We start from the raw sequence: 24,280 nt of genomic DNA, 5'->3' as shown, positions 1-24,280 counted from the left end.
TGAATGCATACACACAATGAATAATGTGATAGTTTTGTTTTGTTTTTTGAGACAGGGTTTCTCTGTGTAGCCTTGGCTGTCCTAGACTCACTTTGTAGACCAGGCTGGCCTCGAACTCACAGCGATCCACCTGCCTCTGCCTCCTGAGTGCTGGGATTACAGGCATGAGTTACCACCCCCGGCTCACAATAGGTTTGTTTTACAGTGATGGAATTCAAATCCAGAGGCTTGTGAATGCTTTACAAGTGCTCTGCTGCAGCGTTATAATCCCAACTAAAACAAGAGTTTTGAATTTTAAATATACTAGACATAGTTATTTGGACATTTCTTATCACCTAGGAGTAGGTATCAAATTTATTTAGAGATAGCCAGCAAACTATTCTTTCAATCACATTTTTAAAAAGTCATTGTATTTCCTAGTCTGTATGTCTCCTTTCCTTTTGCTCTCTTTTCTTTCAACAGTCCCTCACTGTTCAAATCTAATTTGGCCTTGAATTCCTGCTAGCTTCCCAAGTGTTGGGATAATGGACATGCTCAGTTCTTATTTATTCTTTTTTTTTTTTTCTTATTTATTTTTTAAAGGAGATGTCAAATGCAAACAATTCTAAATTGTAAGGGTCATTAAATACCTCGTACCTTGGATATATTCCTCTATAGCTGGGAGTGGCAGAGCATACCTGTAATCCCATCACTCAAGGAGGCAGGGGCAGGTGAACCTCTGTGAATTTGAGGCCAGCCTGTCTTACAAATTGAGTCCAGGACAGCCAGGGTTACACAAGAGAAACTCTGTCTTGAAAAACAAACAAAAACAAAAGCAAAATAAAACAAAAACATTCTGAACTCAAAATTAACCTTTTTAAAATAGAAGTTTATTTTTCAATCAAAGAAAATTTTAATTTCTTTTTTTTTTTTTTGCCAGTTTTATTTTTATTAATTTATTCTTGTTACATCTCAATGTTTATCCCATCCCTTGTATCCTCCCATTCCCACACCGCCCCCCCCAATTTTCCCATTATTCCCCTCCCCTATGACTGTTCCTGAGGGGGATTACCTCCCCCTATATATTCTCATAGGGTATCAAGTCTCTTCTTGGCTACCTGCTGTCCTTCCTCTGAATGCCACCAGGTCTCCCCCTCCAGGGGACATGGTCAAATGTGAGGCACCATAATTTTAATTTCTTAAGAGTGGTTCTTAGAACAACCACAAGGTAAATGTTTTAAAGAACCTTTAAAATAGACAGATATTATCTGAATCAACAATGGCTTCAAAACTCAGCACAGACAGTAAGGTCCATTGGGATAAAGATGCTGCCCAACAGCAGAGTGATCACCTAATCTACCCAGCCAGTACAGAGACCCAGGGCTCCATCCCAGGCCCCATCACCCCTCTCACACAGACACATATGCACACAGACAATTAATAAAAATGCCATTACATCACAGAGACATCTATTTTACTTTTTCTTAGGAAACTAAATTAAATTTTAAAAATGGGGTAGGTCTCCTTCTCTGACCATAGCAATAAAAACAGAAGTTATTTTAAAATTTCAATAGTAATCAAATGTCCTTGAAAGCCAATTAACACTGGTAAAGTAAGCAAAAAAGAACATTCTTATAAAGACTATTCAGATAAAGAAGAATTACAAGCACAACTATAGGGGCTTTGCCTCAGGATAGGATGAGTAGGGTTGGGGTGAATTTTTACTCTGCCATCTATACAATTTAAGAGACAAGCAACACACAGTAAACAACAGTCTTCAGACACTGGGCACAAGACAACCCAGCTTATTACATTGCTTCATCCACAGCAAAGTAATCCAAACACAGCAATAATCTCCCTGGGTAAAGAGACAGTTGAGAACTAAAAAAAGCCAAGGGGACTAGAAGCCATCCAATGTGCTATGAAGACAGTTCTGGAAATACAAAGAGTTCTATGCAAATTATGATCAGAGAGCTGACAGGCACAAATCTGTGAGAAAACTCCAGGAACTGCTAGAAGGGAGCAGGTGCAAGGATCCCCAGGACTCACACAGCTGGTACTAGCCATGATTCCAACGGTGCAAGTAAAGAAATTACTCACAGAAAATCAGGCTATTTACTCAGAAAAATACTGTCTCAGTGCTGAGATGAAAGTTGCACTAAAAATAGTATTGATTCCTCCTAAAACAGATGAAAAATAAGCCTTACAAAGATCAAATTCTTTTGAAGAGTTTTAGGTGATCCTTGAAGGGAGCTAAAATCAATCAAACAAACAAACAAACAAACAACAACAAAAAACCCTAAAGAAATTCTTAAAAGTCTAACGCACAACATAGAACATACAATATCTATCTGGCATGTGCTCAAAGTAAACAGACATAGTGGAAAGGCCTTGTCTTCTCAGAGCTGGGGAGGTGGAAACAGGCAAATCCCTGAGGTTCCCTGCAGCTAGCCTAGCTTACTTATTAGCAGGTGAGAGCTCCAGTCCTGAAAGGGGGGGAGGGTGGGTGGAGGAGAGGGTAAATGGACAGGGGAAAACAACAAGAGTTGTCCCCTGGCATCCACATAAGTGAGGACACGTGAGCTGGTGCACACAAAACAGTATATACAAAATCTCCCTCCCTCCCTCCCTCCCTCCCTCCCTCCCTCCCTCTCTCCCTCCCTCCCTCCCTCCCTCTCCCTCTAAATAGGGTAGAGTGTTAGGGCTGCCAGGGGAGCTCAGGAGAGGAGCCCTTGCCTAGCACGTGCCAAGCCCTGGGCTTGAATTCTAGTGTTCCCAAACAACAAACCGCCCTACGCACACATATACATATACAGAAATAGAAAATATTAAAAAGTGACCCAAAGCAAATTTCTAGACAATGAAACAAAGCTCTGCATAAGGAACCTGATACTGTGGAAGGCATTATCAAAAGAAAACATCTTGAGAACAATCACTTCCACAAACCGATGAGCAGTAAATTCTTCAACTATGGGAAAACCCCAAGGAGCTTAAAGGATAAATCTATCCTTTGAATCTCAAAAGAGAAGAGGATGGGAAGCACAAAGCAATGCTTGAGGAAAAATAATGACTGACTGTTTAAAGAGACGTGTGTTTGTTGTGTGTAGGTTCATGGGCAAACCTGCTACTACTCAGTCCTCTCCCACCATGTAGTTTCCAGAAGTCAAACTCAAGCCTGTTGACAAGAGCCATATCGTCACTAAGCAATCTTGCTGGTGATGTTCTCAAGTTTTAATTCAACTATAAACATACAAATCCAAGAACACAGTCATAGGGGAGGGGAGTAAGGGGAAAATGGGAGGGAGGGAGGAATGGAAGGATACAAGGGATGGGATAGCAATTGAGATGTAATATGAATAAATTAATAAAATATAATTTAAAAAACAAATCTAAGAATAAAAATCACCAAGTGTAACAAACAAGAAGAAAATAATGCCAATATACATTACAATAGAATCACTTAAGAACATCCTTAAAGCCCTTTAAGAAAAAAAGCTAGAGAGACAAAGAGACAAAGAAATAAGAGCAAACACCAAAAACCCAGCTTATGAAAAGGCAGCAGAACAGCAGTGTCAAAGAACTGAGAGGGAACAAAGGTCAATTTCTTTCAGAAGTGAAGATGTGGTAACTAGTCACCAAGTCAGAACCATAAGAAACAGCAAAGGAGAGCCTGGCACGGGGCACACACTTTAATCCCCACACAGGGAAGGCAAGCAGAGGCAGGCCGACCTCTTGTGAGTTGTAGGCCAGCTTGGGCTACAAAGTGAATCCCAGGACAACATACTCTATGCTACAAACAAGCAAGCAAGCAAACAAACAAATGAGGTCCCTTCTGAAAGCAGAAAAAATAAATCACAATTACAGGAAAATTTGTACAAAGCAGTCAATACCAGAAAGCATAAAACATGGTTTTCCTTATTTCAAAAATATCTTTCAGGGCCAGCAACATGGCTCAGCAGGTAATGGCGCTGATGACCAATAGGGTAAGAAAAAGAACCAATATCAACAAGCACACCAAGTGAAAATGCAAAACAAAACAAAGGCATTTAAAAGATAATGTACTTTTGAAGCAAAAATAACACTCTGGAAGAAAATTAATAAAGCATAAACTCAGGCCTGGAGACAGAGCCATTTAATTTTTATTATAGTTTTATATTAATTTCTTATGCTAGGATACACATAGGGCAGAGGAACTTGGTTAACTTACATCACCTCCAAAATGCTCTCACATTTTATATACTGGGCTATCTTTATATTATTATTATTATTACTCTTCTTCAAGGAATTAGTTCAAAAGGTGGTAGGGTGATTCCAAGCAATTCTGTCTAGTTTCAAATAATTACCCTACACACCCAGTGACTGAATAAATGCTTCCTTATAGTCTCAATTTCAGAAATAATGTATCAGCATTATAACCCACAGAATGGGCTCAGTGCTATAGCCACAGACCACACCCATTATTTTCCTTTTCTGTTTGTTTATTTGCTTGTAACTAGATTCATTTTCTTTATAGTTGTTAGGGTAAGAATACATATTATTAAGAGAATATGAGGGCAGCTCAAAACTATAGACTACTCTTTAATGAAAGAACAAGGAGACTGTAGAAGAGACGGCTCAATGATTAAGAGCACCTCCCCGAACTTTTCCCTTTCTCTCTCAGAATAGGAATCCAATCTACAGCTTCACAGTCTTGGCAACTGCTCTACCACTGAGATACAGTCAAATTATGTGCATGAACACATGCAAACGCATATGTGCATGCACATCCAACCATATGTATACTATATTATATAATATGTATATTCTCTACCATAGCCTTCATAAGTAGAAAAAATACATTTTAAAAAACAGGAGCTAAGCATCTCTATAAACAGCTGGGTTTTTTTTTTCTTTTCCACCCTAACCCTAACAAACAGCCATTAAAAAAAAAAAAAAAAATGGAGGCTTGCACTAGAAGAAGCAGAAGATGGCGCTCTCCAGCTTTTTAACTGTGCCTACTCAGCTATCTCAGGACCAACTTGAAACTGAAGAAAGAACAAGGTCTCAGACATCTCAGGACCTTGCTGGTCTCCTTTTAAAGACAGCCTTCCCACATGGGACCCAAAAGGCTGGATTCCACCCTTGTTAGAGGATTTTGGAGATGGAGGTGCTTTCTCAGAAATCCATGTAGTCCAGTATCCACTGGATATGGGAAAAAAGAGAAAGGAATTGAATGCATTGGCCATTCAGGTGGATCCTGAAGCAAAAATTAAATATGAGGCAACTGCTCAGCAGAAACAGTCCAAAGACAAGGTTATTCACAACAAATATATGGCCTGGTTTCAAAGGAGGTCATAAATGCAGACGTCCCAGACCTGTAAGGGCCTGATGAAGAGGGGGTTAATGAGATAACAAAAAGAAAAGAGTAGCTTTGGAGAAGCCCAAATAGCAGAGGTTGGTGCTGCCATGCCAGCTCATGCAGTGGACAATCTGATACTGCTTGGTGTAGCCACTACACAGCATCTCAGCAGGAAGCAGCATTGGACTCTGGAGCTAAACAGAGGGCTATTTGGATGGTAGGAATGCAAAAAGATCCAATGGAGCCTCCACGATTCAAGAATAATAAAAAAGTTCCCTGGGGAACACCGTCTCCTCCCGCAGCTACAATACATTCTCCTAGTTAGAAGGTGACCGACGGTAAAGAAACAACTAGAGTGGTAGATCACACCTACCCCACCCCACCCCACCCCGTCACCTTGTATTTCCAACTGGAAGAATGCAAAGGGTTATACGATCCCATTAGATAAATGGCTGGCTGCTGATGGAAGGGCTTCAGACTGTACAAACTGGCTCAAGCTCTAAACATCTCTGATCAGAAGCTGTGGAAATGCAAGCCCAAGGGGAAAGAAAGATGGCTCAAAAAGAATAGGATAAACAATACAAAAAGAGAGATGGCTTGACTGGGACCCTTCCAGGTCAGCTCCTGATAGAGGTCAAAACTGCAGAGAACAGTTGGAGTCATTGCTTTCGGTGTGCCCAACCCTTGAACTTCCAATGAAGTTCAGTATGGACAGTGGGTTTGCAGGTGGAGAAGAGGCCTGCAGAGGTGGTAGAGGTTTGGCTCAGAGTATCTGCAGGACCAATAAAGCTACGGACAGGGACATATAATGATGATGTAGAAACCAGGATAAAAGCCAACAGACTTGGTGCTGATCAGTTTTCTGGTTCAGATCATAGTCAGAGAGGCCAAACAGGACTAGTTCAGTTTGAGGAAGATCCTTTTGGTTTGGACAAGTTTTTGGAAGCAGCAAACCAGCATGGTTGTTTTAAAAGACCTCGGATAGCAATTGCCCCAAGGGACATGAGCACGGAGGCAAGAGGAGGAGGAAGGAGTGGACAGGTAGTAAAAGCAGACGCTAGGGTATAAGCTGTGTTGAAGGCTGGCTCTGTGTGTTTTCTTTACTGTTTAATTCTTAACATCTATAGTAGAGCTTGACATATACTAAGCACAAGCAAGTATTTGTTTAAAATGCTCAATTAAAATAAAGTCACATTGTATGTGTGTGTCTGTCTGTCTGTCTGTCTGTGTAGGTATAAACATATGTGATGGAAGGCGAAGGGATTTATTAGAATGCCTTACAGGCCATGGCCTAGCTAATCCAACAATGGCTAGTTATGAATGGAAAGTCCAAGAATCCAGAAGTTTCTCAGTTTATGAGGCTTGATGTCTAAGTTGGTCTGCGGTAGATGCTGGAATCGCAAAGAAGGCAGCTCTAACGCCCGTGAAGGAAGGACTTGCTGGCAAGGCGAGAGCAAGTGGGCAAAGAACGAAACTTCCTTCTCCCAGGTCCTTCGATAGGCTTCCAGCAGCAGGTGTGGCCCAGATGAGAGGCTTCAAGATCTGGATCAAAGGTATGTGTCTTCCCACCTCAAAGTTCAGGACTAGAAGAGGATCCACCCTTCAAGCCAAGCAAAAATCCCTCACAGGTGTGTTCTCCATCTCTGGATTCTAGTTAATTCCACATGTAGCCATGTTGACAACCAAGAACAGTCATCACAGGCTGGAAGAAGCAACCATGCCCAGCAGGTGAATACAGCACGCAAAGTTTATAATGACTGTGAAGGAAAGAGACAGACAATCTGCTATCTTTGTTTAGAACATCCAACAGCAGAGATTTAGAGCCACAGGCTTTATGGAGAAGGAAGGGCAGCGTACAACATGTAAAGAAAACAAGGCACTGTAGAAACAACTGTCCTACTCCTCAACACAAGTGTCAGCCCAGGGGGAGCTGGGCAGACACCAGATGACAGAAGAAGGGCGCCTTCACCAAGGACTGAGGAGGCTGAGTCTCTCATGGCTCTGAAGGCTCCGATATTTATCTTCCTGCAGCTGATGGTGAGGAGTAAACTCGACTTGCTGGCCAGAACTAGGGCATACATTCCTGTTCTTGGATGCTTTGATTAAAGATGGTACATTGTCTGTTTGCCTCTAACTGCTCTAAGTGAGTTCTTAATTTTGACAACAAATGTCAGTGTTCTTTGAAAACTCTCAAAAAGGACACCGGGTGTGGTGTCACATCTTTAATCCCAACATTGGGAAGCAGAGGCAGGTAGATCTCTGTAAATTCAAGCCCCAGCCTGGTCCACATATAGAGTTCCAGGCCATGAAGGTTACACAATAAGGCCCAGTCTCATTAAAAAACCAAAACAAATATCCCCAAATACCCCAAGTTTGGAACTAGACAACTTAAAGAAGCTATCTAAACTACTAGTAGTGACTGGCACATTTTCCTTCAGATAATAGGAGAAATTCTCTAATTTGCACTGATTTTTCAAAACCTATTAGATATCACAACCAAAGCACACCCTTTTTCCTCTGAGCAGTAGCAGCTGATGGTGATTTTCTAAAGGAAACCAAAAATTCATACTTAGACAGCTAGTCAATATCAATGAGCCGCAACAAGTACACTCTGATTAGAACAAAAGGGTGGAGGCTGGCTAACCACTAGGAAGCGATGTAAATAAGGATTTAAACAGCAACCCTGCAGGTTATAGGTGCTGATCACATGCAATTGTTAAAGTACTAGAGACTGAGCCCTCAAGTCAAGACGGCTCAAATGAAGCTGGAAGAAACCGCCATCGCAGCAGATGTGGAAACTGAAACACAGAAGCCTAAGAAATACAGTACAACAAGGCAACATAACTTAAGCTTGTAATTCCTCAAATACCAAATCCAAAGGTACTGAAATGAGTAAAATGCTGAAGGATCTAAAAGTAGACTTATAATTTTATTTTATGATTTTTATAATTTGATTTAAAAACTATCAATGTTTTCTAAGAGGATAAAAACAAAGAGATGATGAGTAAAGGAATCAATTCCAGAGCTAAGGAAGAAACAGGATACGGCTAAGTGGTGGAGTACGTGCCAAGCGTGCACAAGACCCTGGGTCTGACTCTGAGCATAACATACAGCAACGAAAACGAAAACCTACAAAGGCCATCTGAGCTGGAGACAGGGAGATCGGGATGTGGTTCAGCTGGCAAAGTGCTTGTCTAGGATGCACAAGGCCCTGCATCCGCTCCCCAGCATCACACAATCCAGGTGTAGTGGTACATGCCTGTAAGGCCAGCATGACAGAAGTAGAAGCAGGAAGATTAGAAATTCAAGACCATAGCTCACAATATGTTCCAGGGAAGCCTGGGCTACAAGAAACATTGCTTAAAACAAACAAAAATCAATAAAAGATCTGAAGAAGAAATCATCCGAATAGGTGAGAAAGTCAATAAAATGGAAGGGAAAGTCAGAAACATAGACAAGAAATTCAGCAAGGAACTGATACTCTGAAAACATACAAACCAACACCAACAAAGAAGAAATGTTGGACAAAATGATTCAATTTATAACACATCAAGTAACACAAAACATCAAGGATTGAGGCAAGATCAAGGAGCTATTACAGAAGACGTAATAAAAGAAAAGTAACAGAAATAAGCATGGCCACAACTTCCAGGAATTCTAGGACACAATGAGAAAACAAACCCACCCACGGAGCAGTAGGAACAAGGTGAAATCTAAAGGCACAGCAACCCCAACATAAAACCGTCTCCAAGCAGGTGAAGGAAGGGGCATGCAAACACAGGGAGCATTAACACTATCCAGTACATGATCAGAGAAGGACCTCCCATAACATAGCAGGGTCAGAATTCCAAAAGTGCAGAACAAAGAAACACCATTAAAACCTCTCAGGAAAAAGTAACTGTCATTCTTGAAGAAAAATACAAAGTCAAATATTTGCCAACATCAAATTTTCTGTACAACCAACATCTTTATCCACTCTTCAGTTGAGGGACATCTAGGTTGTTTCCAGTTTCTGGCTTTTATGAATAAAGCTGCTATGAACATAGTTGAGCAGGTATCCTTGCGGTATGGTGGAACATGTTTTCGGTATATGCCCAGGAGTGGTATAGCTGGGTCTTGAGGACTATTCCCAATTTTCTGAGAAAGCCCTGCCTACAAAGTGTACAGGGATAAAGACAGAACAGAGATTGAGGGAAGGGCCGAACAGTGACTGGCCTAACTAGAGACCCACCCAGGAGAAAGCCAACTCCTGACATGATTAACGATACTCTGCTATGCTTGCAGACAGGAGAGCAGTGTAACTGTCCTCTGAAAGGCTCCACCCAGCAGTAGATTGAAACAGATGCAGGGGACCAAGGCCAAACACTAGGAGGAGCTTGGAGAATCGTAGTCAGATACAGACAATCCTGTATATAATCCTATTCAGAAATGGAAGCTGGCCAGGGATATAGTTCAGTGGTAGAGCACGTGCTTAGCAAATTACCATGCCCTGAGCTCAACTCCTCGACTGTGAGAGAAGACAAACGGGAATTACATATGAGCAGCTCATTGAAATGCAGCTAGGCCTAACTTCATTCAAAATTTTTACATATGTATACACATACATGCACTTTTAAATTTATTATTTCTATTTCTGTGTGTCTGTCTAATGTGTGGCTGCCTGTAGAGATCAGAAGAGGGCATCAGAGTCCCTGGAGCTAGCAATAGGTGCTGGTTGTAAGCTGCCTGATGTGGCTGCTGGGGTCCAGACTCCAGCCCTCTGGAAGAACAAGTGCTCCTAACTACAGAGCTATCTCTCCAGCCCCTATATGTGTATTTCCAAGTATAAAATAAATGTTCCCGTGGCTTTTTCAATCAATCTTGGTAACCGTTACTTTCCCTCTCTATTGCAAACCCCTCCACAGCCCCCTCTTTCCCATCCCCTCCTTCACAGTACCTGGGTCCTACAAGTTCCCTCTCCAGAGCCCTTTCCCCAACCACACTGCAGTCCCTTTTTTACTTTCCTGGATTTCGTGGTTATTGCAGATATACCCATAATCTAAAGATTTGGAACTTCGATCCACAAGTAAGAAAATCATGTGGCACTGTCTGGTGACATCCCCCGAATCTCAAGAGCTACAGACTAACAAAACCCCTGATTCCAAGCATTAGAGACTTCACTGCAAGTTGTTGCTCAGGGGAGTCCAAGAGACTCCAAAAACAACCCAGGCTATTACCATTGCCCTTGATGGCCACACAGGACTTGAAAGTGAGACCTATCACTGAAGATCACACATACTTGAGGCATGGGACTTTGAGGAATTGAGCAGCAACTGACCTGGACACCTCTTCCCTGAGGACTGACTCTCACAGTGAGAGGGTGTTATGCACACTGGCAAGAGAGACGCAATGGGCAGTTCCACTCAGCTGTAAAGCCTATGAACCACAACAACGATGAGAAGAGCAAGCTACCTGCAATGGTGCCTTGTGGATAACAAACAGCTGTCTGACTGGATCCAGAGCACACGCAACAGCAGGGAATTCCTGCCTGCTACTGTAAACCTAGCCAGCGACCTGTGGCTGGAGTGCTCTCAGACCTGACAGAAGAACCTTCAGCTGCCATTTCCTAAACCAATATAATTTCTAGCTGTATTTTAAATACGTTTATGCCCATAAACAATGCAGTTTTCATATCTTACCAAAAAGCATTTCTACTGGGAACTGTTTCTGGTAAAGGCAGATTGGAGTCATAGCGAGGAGCTTCCAGCTGTTGCCTGCTTAGGTCGTGGACGGGCACCCATAATCACTTATTCTCTGCGTTCTGACCAGTTGTGGGTCTCTGTAATAATCTACATCTACTGTGAAAAGATTGCAAAATTGTCTAAACAGCTGCAAAATTCCCAAAAGCTAATAAAAAATTAAAAAAATTAAAAGAAATGCTAGCAGGCAACAGCTGTGAGCTCCTTGCTGAGTCTCCATTCTGCCTCCACCAGAAACAGTTCCCCATGCTAAGTTAACCATCTTCAAGGTTCCACTCTTTGAGTTGTTCTTTTTCATGAATGTTAGCCCATGCTGAGCAGCCTCACTGCTGCATCCTACATATCTATCTATCTATCTATCTATCTATCTATCTATCTATCTATCTATCTATCCTTACACACATACCCACGTACACGTCTGGGAGGAGAGGCATCTTTGCATTTTGAACGCTGTGTACTCTTTAAGTTCAAGGTGGCACGAATCTTCAAAACAGTTTTCTTGAAGCTTTACAGGTCTCGTAGGAGCCGTACTTTTGAAAAACAGTAACCCTGAGATGTTGTTGAAGCAGCTGCAGTGAGAATCATTTCCCTGGGGTCTGGGAGCCCCGTTATTTCCTAAGTGAACCCATCAATCACACTATTGGTCTGTAGGGCAGTAGGGCTCAAGGAAAACTCAGGGGAATCTGAAAATGCACCTGACTGAAAAGTCTTCAGGAGCACCTTTCTTAAGAACCAACAAAGTATTTTACATGAAAATACTCAGCTTCTCCTCAGACCTTGTTTCCCTCACAGTGCCCTGGACTGGAAATAGCTCCTCCCTACCGCACTCCCGTTGGAGATTAACTTATGCATCCTGGGAAAACACTCTACTACTAAACTAAACTCCCAGCCAGGAAAGCAGCCACTTCTTAAATTGTATATTATTACTGACTGACTTCCTTCATATGTACTGATCCTTTTGTTTGTTTCTGGGTCAAAGTCTGACTAATATAGCCATGTATATCCTAGAACTCACTATATAGGCTAGACTGGCCTTGAACTTGCCGTAATCTCTTTGCCTCTGACCTCTGAGTGTTGGGTTACAGGCATGCATCACCATACCTATCAGTCCTTCCTTTAACATACTTCGCTCACATTTTAGTAAGAAGCAAGAATAAACTAGGGAGCACCTTCAACTCTCTGGATAGTAATTTGCTTAACCATATTACCCAGCTCATTACGTACCTTTTCTAGTTTGCACACTACTATGGTGACAGTGTTATAATAATTCTCTTTTCTCAGTTTTTAATTAGATCCCCCACCCCAGGTTTCCTTTGAGCCCTAATTGGCAACCTCATCAAAGGACATGAGACTACAGCTTCCTTAAGACTGGAACTCCATGCTTTTACTCAAGTTGATCTGCAGTCCCAGTCACCTACCATTTACTACTGACCTCAAAGTTACACATACTTTAAAAAGTATTTTTCTGAGGCTGGAGAGATGGCTCAGTGGTTAAGACACTAACTGTTCTTCCAGAGGACATATTTCCATTCCTAGCAACCACAAAGCTCTGCTTATGCCCTCTTCTGGCCTCTGCAGGCATTGCATGCAGGTGGTGGACAGACATCCATGTAGGCAAAACACACATAAAATGAAATAAAATAAAATAACCTCTTTGTTCTGACAGCATTTGTCTTGGTCTGTTTAAGCTGTTTCAGCAGCAAACATAGATATTTCTATCATGGTTCTGAAGGCTATAAAATAGATCATGGACGTAGCAGATTCATTAGGTAGTAAAGGTCTGCTTCCCAGGTCACACAGGTCAGTTTGATCTTCCTTCTTTTTTACATAGTAGAACGTTAACAAGGACAATACGTTCAGTAAACTTTGAACTCCTACCCAGATCTAGCCAATGGACAGGACATTCTCCACAGTTGAGTGGAGAGTGGGGACTGACTTTCACACGTACTCTGGTGCCCCATATTTGATCATGTCCCCTGGATGGGGAGGCCTGGTGGCACTCAGAGGAAGGATAGCAGGCTACCAAGAAGAGACTTGATACCCTATGAGCATATACAGGGGGAGGAGGTCCCCCTCAGTCACAGTCATAGGGAAGGGGAGTAGGGGGAAAGTGGGAGGGAGGGAGGGAGGAATGGGAGGATACAAGGGATGGGATAACAATTGAGATGTAATATGAATAAATTAATATTTTTTTTTAAAAAAAGAAAGTTAAGCAAGCTTCTACAGGACTCACTAAAGGATTCTAACTCTTACTCATGAGGGTTCAAGACTTAGCACCTCAATACTATCTCACTGAGGTTTAGGTTTCAGCGTAGGAATTTAGCGATGAATACTGATCTACTGCATCACTCAACTAAATTACCAATACTAATATCATTCTACTACACAGCAATTGTCCCAATTTATAAATTGAAACCACAAAGCTTAAGGTTTACTCTCCCACATGGTTTCTGAAAACCAGGAATCCCACAGTATTAGCAGAATTACTCAGGCTAAGGTTTCCGCCTAGGACTGTTTCAAGCACCAGCAAAGAGACTACAGTTCCCTGCTGTTGAAGTCTGGTTACTGTTTGGATATGAAGTTGTTCCCAAATAGGCTTGGTTTTTTGGATGGGGATCTAATCAAAGAGAGTGATGGGCTCCTGAGGACTCTGACCTACATTAATCACTTAATGGTTTTAAAATGGGATGGCAGTACTGAGAAGTGTTGGAAAGCAGGAAGCGAGGCCTAGTTCAATGGAGGAATGTGCCTTGGAAAGATACCCATGACCTTTCCTTTCCTGTTTCTCTGTTTCCTGGCCACAAGGGAACAGAATCTCTGAAAGTGTGAGCCAAATAAATCATTGCTCTTAGTTTCCTCAGGTTTCTGTCACAGTAAAAACCCTAACTAAAAAGGCCTCTTCAGAGAGATGCTCACGACATGCTAACTTCCCTCAGAGTCAGTGATTTAAAAAGTAAGGCAAAGAAAGAAACTGAGGTATCTATTATACCTGTTCTTAAAAGCACTATTCCACTGTCTTCTGTTTGGTGTGCACTGGGCAAACAAAAGTTTAAACAGCAGGCCCTAGTAAGGACCTAGAAGCTGGCACTACTGACAATGTCACAATTGCAGGCACTGTCTCATTTATAGTACCAAGCACAGAGAGAATACATACCAATACGAAGACTGGACTTTCTTCAAATAGTTTTAACAGGAGCAAAACAAAACAAGACACCCAAAATATTGTTCAGGAAGTCCTCCAACAAACACTGATATCTCACTGTCCTGAATAAAGCTCTGAAGGTAGAGGTGCTGCCAAGAAGCCCGAAAGTCTGAATCCCATGCCGAGAGCATGTGGCAGAAAGAGAAAACCAGTTACACAGGTTACCCTCTGACCTCCACATGTGTGAACAGTTCACCACACCCACACAACACACACACACCCCACGTAATAAATAAATAAATAAATAAAAGTAAGAAAACTTTTTAAAAAAAGAAAGTCAACTTCAAATTATAAGCAACTCTAGTATAAATTACTTAAAAGGCAAAAATTATATGATTTATTAAAAAAAAAAAACAGGACTCTTCATAAGGAAACAAGCTTCCATAAAAGTTCCTATGTAATATATGTATATACTTATATGTTTATGTCTATAAGCATATATATATATTGTTTGTTTGTTTGTTTTTAAAGGAGTTAGCACGACACTGGGTGAGGACGCTCCTTGTAAGGGCCATGCACTACTGTCCCAGGCATGGAAAACCTTCCCTTGATTTGTTGGTCAGGAAATAAGGTATTCTGAGCTAATATAGGCTATTCCATTGCCCTTGGTTGCCTTCCAGATCTTGAAGGTGAAACCCTACTGCTGAAGACACCATGGATTTAGGACTTGGAGGAACTGAGACAGAACTGACCTTGAAGCTTCCTCCTTGAAGGACTCGCTCTCCTGATATGAGACGGTCCTTTATAAGCAGCCTAGGAAGGGTAGACTAGGAAGTCATCTCGCCCAGCTGTAAAAAGTATGAAGTACAGCAATATCTGGATTGGCAAGCTGCCTCCAATCATTTTGGAGAGGTACTTTTCGATTGTGGGTAAACAACAGCGGTCTAACTGCACTAAGTAAAGCCCATTCAATGCGAGTGAAATCATGCCTGGCACTATGAACCTAGCCAATTTTTTATAGGTGAAAGTGGTATAGACTCTATAGGAAAACCTATTACTGTCTAAATTAATGTAATTTTAGCTGCATTCTAAATACTTTGTCCCCACAGGTAAGTGTGACGAGCACCCCTCATTAAAGAAGCCTCTTTTGAGAACAGGTGCACATGATTATAGAGATCCATAACTGGTCAAAATACAGAGCGTAAGTATCCATGGCGTCCCCAGCCCCAATCGCTGTATCTGCAACAAAATCCCCTATGCAAAGCTCAGAGAACGTCGGGGGAGATGGGGTGGAAAGACAGTAAAAGTCAGAGGACCAGAATGCCTCTTGTCACTGTTCCCCAAACATGCAGGGAAAATGCACCATGAATTCTCAAAAAACCTGGTTGCGGGAACAAGATAGGCATAGCGACAATACCAACTGACACTCTACTGAGAGCAGGGAACTTCTACAGGGTCCTACTTCTAGCTGAACTACTGCAGGCAAGCAACGGCAGCGTAGGGAGCATCAGCTCCTGCAGGTACCAGCTCTGCACCTGCTGTCCAATGCCAAGTGGTCAGCCGTGGACACACGGACACGCAAGCAAAGCCAAGTGGACTTGGTAGGTTATAGATGTGTGTGTGTGTGTGTGTGTGTGTGTGTGTGTGTGTGTGTGTGTGTGTGTGTGATAAAACCTATAGCACATATATGAAACAATAAAATGTTAAGATTTGAGGAGGGACATAGGAGGAGTCATAGTGGGGAGATGGAAAGAGTGAGGTAGATGAAGTTCTCATGTATGAAATTCACAAAAAAGGTTAAAATGAAAACAGAAGTAAATAAAACAGAGCTATGGTCAGGAACATAGCTCAGCGATAAAGAGCACAAGTGAGGTTCTAGATCTTCCTTCAGCACAGGAAAGAAAAAGGAAAGGGAAGGGTGAGAGGGGAAGGGAGGAAGGAAGACAGGAGGAGAGGGTTAGAGACAATGAAAAGCAAACTCAGCAACAGCAGTTCTCAACTTCAAAAACTTAACTTTGAAGTTTGTAATACACACAAACTCCCATGCCCACACACACACACATGTACATGCACTGTTACACACACACACACACACACACACTTACAGATACATACACATTTGCATGCATATTTAGATACACACACATAATCCCATACTTAAGTGCAGATATTTAGATACACTCACATGCATACAGACACTCGCACACACCCACATATTTACAGACACCTACACCCCCCCCCACACACACACATGCCTACACACTAATAAAAATGATGCTAAAACTAAAGAGTCTGGACTTCATCTATCAGATAATTTGTATATACGACCTCTGCCTCTACAGCCCTATGACCTACAGCATCCAATATACTTCTGAACCCATGAAAATGAACAGAACTGATCTGAATCAACACCATTCACCCATAAAGAGAATGCACCATACATTATATTAACATGCGCTTTTTTCTTGTTTGGTACCTGAAGACTGAAGCCAGCAGCTCAAGCATGGTAAACACGTCTCTACAGTGAACTAAACTCCCCACCCTAGGGGGCATTTCTCCCCCACATCTGACCGCTTACTCTTTGAGTGGTCCTGATGACTAACTCTAAGACATCATGCGTGCTGGCAATTCATCACTCTATCACTAAGCTACATCCTCAGCTCTAGCAACATTTCTTAATATGTAAAGATCAAAGACATTACAACTCAATAATTACTTCTAATAACTGAAGTAGTCAAAACACCACCATGCACTGAATTTGTAAACTACAGCATCTACCCCAGCCAAATTGCTGATATTTTTATGTTAGCAACACAAAGTGATTTCATTTCAAAGTATGTACTTGAGAACTAATTTTAAGTAAGAATGATTAATTCTAAGAAAATTGTAAGTCTTATGTATGCAAGTCACTAAGCACTCATTAAATTACTTTTAAAACATGTATTTTCCTACTTGAAAATTCATCTCTAAAATCTTAGGAATAGTAACAAATACAACCCCCCACTGTTAACACCAAAGCTGTTTTATTTCTGCATTTCCTAGCACTTAAAAAATATATATCTATGCTTCACATAATTATATGACTACTGTAATATTTACATAGCAGTCCCACTAGCCATGAAAACAAGTAGCTCTGTCTTTTACATAGCTATTTAGAATATCATCATTTTGATGGCACCTCACTAGCCAATGACAATGTTCTTTCAATCTGTTCCCTCTCATTCAGCCTTATTAATATTATGTGTACAAAAACTGTTTAATGATCCCTAAAATCTCTTCAGGGTTTTGTTATTACTCTTTACTGAAAAGCTAAGAAGCTACCAGTTACCCACAGAGTTGGTAAATATCTTACTAGCTCAATTCACCAAAATTCAGAAAAAAAGACATTTTTTTCCTATGCACAAATGTAAGGATAAACAAACTGTGGTGTATCTATAAAAAGGTGTCTTTCTCAGCAATGAAAATGAAGAATAAAGGGATATATTTATTTATAATATGGATGAATTTCAAAATAACTAAGTAAAAGAAGTACCCGAAGCACCTGAGCCAGGGCAGTGGCTCTCACCTGTACCCCAGCACCCAGGAGACAGACAGTAAAGTACCTCACCCTTGAGGCCACCCTGAGCTACCTAGCACCTGGCCAGCCAGAGCTGCATAGCGAGAGCTTGTCTCAAAACAGCAACACAAAAACAAATCCCCAGACAAGTACCTGGGGTGTTCAGTGGCAGAGTGTGTGCTTAGTGTATGTTAAGTCTGGAGTTCAATCCTTAGCATCAAAAGAAAGAATGAATGAATAAACACATAATGTTGCTTTCTTTTAAATTGTCATTTTTTCCCTCCTCACTTTTGGTTTACAAATAAACATAATTTATCTGCCTTTAGCTACCATATTTGAAATAAGTTTTTATTTATTTTTTTGTTAATACAGTGCATGGGCCTGGAATACTAAAATTCTAATCTCCTAGTCCAGTAACGTCCATGGAGTTGAAGGTAAAATAAACACTTCAGCATAACTCTGTCTGTCACTGTCTCATCTCTAGCTGTCACTGGACTCACTTGTCCTCCCCTTTTTTTTTGCTCACCATGTCTTCTTTGACTCCACCTTGACCTTTCAGGGCCATTTCCCTTCTGCTCTAACACCCAGAACAGATTTCTGTGTGGGATGTGGCCCACTAGAGCCCGTGTTTGCATTCTGCAGCTTCACAGTGTTAACTCTGAATACAGACTTTACTGGGTCCTTTAAATCTGAGGATTTGAGTTTTTCATTAGTTCGGGTAAATGCCAATGATCACTATGAATATTCTCATACCTAGTCCATGTTTTTATTACTTCTTTTCTTTTTTTTAAGGCAAGAGTCTCACATGGTTCAGACTAGCCTGGCATTTTCTCTCTGAAATCCTATTCAACATTTCACAATCTTCTACATTTTCTATGAGGTTGTGAGCAGCTTTTAACTATGCCTATATGCTGGGCTAATCTACTACTTATTTTTAAAGTTGTTTCAAAGTTTGATTTTTTAAAAATAATTTTAAGCTTAAAATTTAAAAGTTATTTTTAAATTATAACTTTCATTTCAGATGCAACTGATTCTTGTTTAAATTTGCCTGATCACTTTTACAGTCTCTAACTTTATGAAAATATTTATATACTGGACATTTCTAACAACTAACATCTTATGGATTTTAGCTTTTTGTTCTTCCTGCTAAGTACTGATCACAGTACCTTGATTTTCACCCTAACATTTGTGTGATTTTCATTAAAAACTGTGTATTTGTTAGAGCTTAGCTGTAATTATTTTATGGTTGCATATGTCCCTATACAGAGAATCTGTAACTGTTTCTATGTAGTACCTAAGAGTATCATAGAACTATATCTACTTTTGATTACACTCCATTTGTAGAGTTTTAGAACTGTGAAAATACTACAAATCAAAGCTCTAAATTTCAAGTAAGTGTGAGCTCACAGGCAGGGATTACTAGCAGAGATCTTACCTCCACCTAGACCTGAAGCCACTGCAGATGGCCTCTGACCCACCAGCCTTCCTACTCTACTGTAAGACACAAGAAGTTTGTCTCTAGGACTCAGCCATCATGCACAGAAGAGTTATGCAAACAGAATGGTGTTGAAGGAAAACACTGTTCTAGGTATTTTGATAAGAAGGGAAATGATCCTGAAAGAGTGATATGGAGTAAAAGAAGATAATTGTGAGCAAAGAAAATGGGTAAGACAAGTGAGTCAAGCCGAACCTGGGCCAAGGAGACAGTGACAAACAGGGTAAAGTTAAAATATTGTATTAACCTTCAGTGCCAATCTCTATCCAACTACTCCAACAGGTAGGTGAATTTTAGACATGCCTTATAAACAAGGAAGCCAGTGGAAATACAAAGGCTGGCTTGGGGAAGGGAATTCTGGGATCTTTGCATTCTCCCCAGCACCGGAACCCAATAGGAGGAAACAGAACTTATTCCAGCCAATCCCTTGTCTTCTACAAAATGATAGGAAAGCCTCTGCTGATGTGAGAATATGCTTTCTGTTGGTTCTCTGAGGGCAGCCTCAAAGAATTCAGCACCTTATACAGTACCCTGGTGTTTGGTCCTACCCCAGAATGCTCTTCTCCTTTCTTACACTTGGATCCATTTGTTTTAGTGGGCATTTTACATGTTTGAGAGGAGAGTGATCCAGCTCTGTCTGTGTATTACTGCAAATGCAATTCTATTACTTCTTAAATGGTTTTGTAAAGTTCAGGTTGGGAGAGTATATTTATTCACATTAAACTCTTCATGTAAAATATAGTTCACAAGTAATCAAGAGAAATGATAACCCAGATCTTATACTGTCTTATACTGTTATTATCTCACCTTGGAAAGCCTGTGTCTTCTGCAAATCTCGTCCAATGCTTGCAGCTTTCAGTCACTGGCCAGCACGGTTCTGGCAACCAGAAAAAGCTCATTATTAATTCTATAAAACGTGTAGAAAAAATTTTATAGCAAATCTAACATAGTCTCTCACACTTTTCAGTTATAAGAAATTACAAATTAGATTCTCTAGCATAACCAAATACAGACAAACCAAAACAAAACCAAAACCAAAAAAAAAAATCCCTACCCAACTACTCGATTAGGTAGCTGAGTTTAAGGGCTGGCTTGGGGAAGCAAACTCCGGGATCTCTAACTCCACCAGCACCGGAACAACACAAGGAAACACCGAGTTCAGAGGATCCCTTGACTTCTCCAAAAGGATATGGAAAGCCTTTGCTGATGTGAGAGAATTTTCTTTTTTCTTTCTTTCTTTTTTTTTTTTGAGATTTTCCTCTTACGGCAGTCTGATAAACTTTATTATTTCACAGCAAAAAACAACAACAAAACAAAATAGAAAAACCAAACCAAACCAGGAAACAAAAAAATTCCAAAAAACAAAAACAACAATAACAAATCCCCAAAAGACCAAAAAACAAAACAAAACAATAAAAACCACAAAAGAACTTTGAAGTGTGACAGAGATCATCTTGTAGGGTTTTTTTGCTTTTTACAGTACCATTAAAAACTGTTTGTGTTCGGCATTTTCTTTTCCTTTTCTTGTGTGTGTGTGTGTGCGTGTGTGTGTGTGTGTGTACACGTACTTATGGACGTACAAGACTTGTGTGCAGGTAGGGTCTTGTCTCAGGGTGTTTACATGGAGGCCAGAGGACAACTATGAAGTTGGTTCTCCTTCTCCATGATTCTGTGGGTTCCGGGGATCAAACCCCGGCGTGCAGCTTGTACGGTAAGTACAGCACCTGCTGAGTCTCCATGCCAAGCAAGTTTTGTTCTTTTCTACCTTGCCATACTTTTTTTACTTAGCCATTGGGGACAACTCTACATCAACATAACAGTTTGTATATACATCTCTATGTTAGCTAGTTTTATGTAAACTTGACACAAGGAGGGAACCTCAATTAAGAATGTTCTTCTGGAGGTCTGGAGTTCAATTCCCAGCAACCACATGGTGGCTCACAACCATCTGTAATGTGATCTGATGCATACTGTATACATAATAAATAAATCTTTAAAAAAAAAAGAGAGAGAGAAAGAGAAAATGCCTCCATAAGATCTGACTGTAGGGCATTTTCTTAATTAGTGATTAGTGTGAGTGGGGCCATTCCTGAGCTGGTGGCCTGAGTTCTGTAAGAAAACAGGCTGAGCAAGCCACAAGAAGCAGGCCAGTAAGTAGCATCTCTCCATGGCCTCTGCACCTGCCCTGTCTGAGTTCCTGAAACTTCCTTCAATGACAAATGTTTTGTAATCATAAGACAGATTAACCCTTCCCTCCCCAAATTGCTTTGGTCATGGTGTCTTACTGCAGCAAAAGAAACCCTAACCAAGACAATCCCTTTCAGAAATTAGGGGAAACTCACAGCTCTCTCCTTGAGTGCATCGCTCCTGCATGAACAGCATATTAACCGCCAATCTGAAGTCTGCGTCTCCATTTTCCAAGCAGCCACTACAGGTTTACGCTGAATCTTCACTCCTGACGGTCTTTCTTCTTCAAGGTGGATGTTTAGCCTGTAATGCAGTACAGTAATAATAAAAAGCAGCTCAGGTTTTGAAGTCACATGGACCTGGGTTTTAAAATCAAGTCTCCTACGTAATAACTGTGTAAACGGAATCAAATTATTTGAAAAACTCTCTGAACCTACAAAACTGAGTTGCAATGATAGGGTAAGTGACATAATATAAATGTCCCGACAATGCCAGCAGAATGCTAGCTAACCTGTGGAGCCAGCTGCCATGTCCTCCATCTCCCAGTTTTCTTCCCTACTCTTCTCCCGCCTTTTTCTCCCAGTCCTCCCTCTCCCTCAACACGTTCTTGCTCTGTAACCCAGGCTGGCCACAAATTCACCATTTTCCTGCTATCACCATGCCAGGAGTGAGACTGCAAACGTGTGATAGCATATCTGACTCAAGGGCTACTGTTAATGCTTGGTGCACGTCTATGTAATTTTTTTCTGTAATAATTTGTTCTAAATGATTGTCAACATTCAGCAATACATAAAACTCCTAGTAATGAATAGCACTTTCTCCTAAGTCAACACACCCAAACCCTACTGCCATATACACTACTGGACCATCCAAATTAGGTCCAAAACCCACTAGGGAGCTCCTTTTTTATTGTGTGCTGGTGTTCTCAGCATGTAAAAACATAGTATAGTCATTATTTTAGTTATTTTTCAGATTTTTTCATTCCATCATTTTATTTAACGTTGTGTTTGAATCTGTAAATACACATAATTCTAAGGTCAAATTTTAAGCAAGTTATCTTTAAGAGACAGCTTCCTCCTGTCGCTGGCATCTTTTCCTGCCTTTCAGTTATTTTATATATCACTCATGTAGAGGGTCATTCGGAAGGGCACCAGCTGCCTAAAGATTGTCCTGTTGTTTACTGCTTAGCTGTACTACACTATAGCACATCCAGTCAATACTCCTACTAATGAGCATTTAATATGCTGGTTAATGTCAACTTGGTGAGACCTTTAGTTATTAAGAGACACAACTCAGGCAGATCTGTGAGGGAGTGTCCAGAAAGGACTAAGTGAGGGAGAAAACTCGCCACAGCATGACTATACCTTCCAACAGCTGGCCCAGAAGAAAAGGCAGTGTGCCCTCAGGCCTTAGTTTCCTGCTAGTGAGTAGTACCTCTGCTGCTGCTGGTGACACTCTGTTTCAGCTCAGACTACTTCTCCTTTGATCTTCCAACACTAAGATCCAGAGACCCTCCAAGAGTCTTCCAGGCCTCAAGCAGCAAATCAGGACTGAGGCATCTAGTTTCATAGACGGGATGGATGCCTACCAGGTTCTCAGCCTCTCCAGCATGTAGACAGGCAGGGTTGGATTACTCACCCTTTAACATGTAAGCTACTTGAATGCATCCTTTAGAACAACATAGGTACATTTTTCTGGTTCTGTACACCAGGGCACCCTGCCTAACACAAGCAGTGCCCAGTGACTAATAGTACTGAACTATGAGAGTGTATTTTAGTATTTTAGTATTTAGTATTTAGTATTTTAATGTCTGTGCCAAAGAATACATGCATGTGATTTTTACTGGATACTGCAGGCTTCCCTCCCAGATACTTTGGGTGTCCAAGTTCAGCAATGTTCCCGTTTGCCTATTTTCCCATCATCTGAAGAGCCTAATTTCCAGATTTTGGTTAGAAATGTTTTAGAGTAGCTTTAATGTTGTATGTGTATATAGTTGTAGGCACATGTACGCAAGAGGTTCATTTCAGTGTCTTTCTCTATCATCCCACGTCTTAGTGTTTGAGACAGGAATGCTCACTGATCCTGCAGCTCACTGACTAGCTGGGCTGGCCAGCCAGTTAGTGCCCAAGGATCCTCCTATGTCTATCACCCCCCTTCCTCCTAAGCCACCCCACCCCCATCCAGTGCTGGAGTTGCAGAAGCGTGTTGCTGTTCTTGGCTTTTATGTGGGTGCTGGAGTCCAAACCTAGACCTTAGTAAGCATTAGGACAGCAAGCATGTCCCAATGGCACCATCTCCCCAGCCTGGAACAGCTCCAGTTTAGCATAGCTTTAATGAGAACTTGTCTTTGTGGCTAAAGCTGGGACCTTTTTCATCTAGCTATCATCTTATTTCTCTTCCTGTGAAGTCTCCTTTCAAATCTTTGGTCGATGATTTTCCTAGATTTTTAAAAACTGGTTTTAATAAAAACCAGCTCCAAACATTTCCCCATTTTGTCATTTGTCTTTGCTCATGTAATTTCCACCATGTAAATACTTTACAGTTATAAAAAGCCTGACTTGTACTTTCAGACTTTAGCTGGTTGCTGCACAGCTGTTGTGCTTAGTTGAGAAGTCTGTTGCTAGCCTCTTTTCTTCCTGCAAACCGAAGGGAAGTTTTCTGAAGAGTTTTACTAAGCTACAACTTGAAGCTAATCATTTTGGATCAATTTTCCTAGTACACAGGCTGGGGGTGGAGAATTGCTGTGAAATGGTATCTTCTGGACACGACAAAGCCACTGCATTCATGAATTCATAGCAGCTGTGGTTGTGGGCATAAATATTCACAAGTTTAAGGCAATCAACAC

The 24,280-nt window shown here is 41.1% G+C and overlaps 1 protein-coding gene and 1 pseudogene across 1 annotated transcript in view; one reads left to right on the top strand and one right to left on the bottom strand.

The window, feature by feature from the left end:
* Nucleotides 1-20,143, bottom strand: part of Cab39l (calcium binding protein 39 like) — an 83,700-nt gene extending 63,557 nt beyond the window's left edge. Inside the window, exon 1 of the mRNA XM_051160641.1 lies at nt 20,056-20,143. The gene's annotated coding sequence lies outside the window, so the exon portion shown is untranslated. The remainder of the gene's footprint in view (nt 1-20,055) is intronic.
* The window catches only part of LOC127201967 (SNW domain-containing protein 1-like), a 29,404-nt pseudogene continuing 10,069 nt past the window's right edge, over nt 4,946-24,280 (top strand).

This window comes from Acomys russatus, chromosome 18 (genome assembly GCF_903995435.1).
Source record: "Acomys russatus chromosome 18, mAcoRus1.1, whole genome shotgun sequence".
NCBI lineage: Eukaryota > Metazoa > Chordata > Mammalia > Rodentia > Muridae > Acomys > Acomys russatus.
This window is presented reverse-complemented; position numbering and strand designations above follow the sequence as displayed.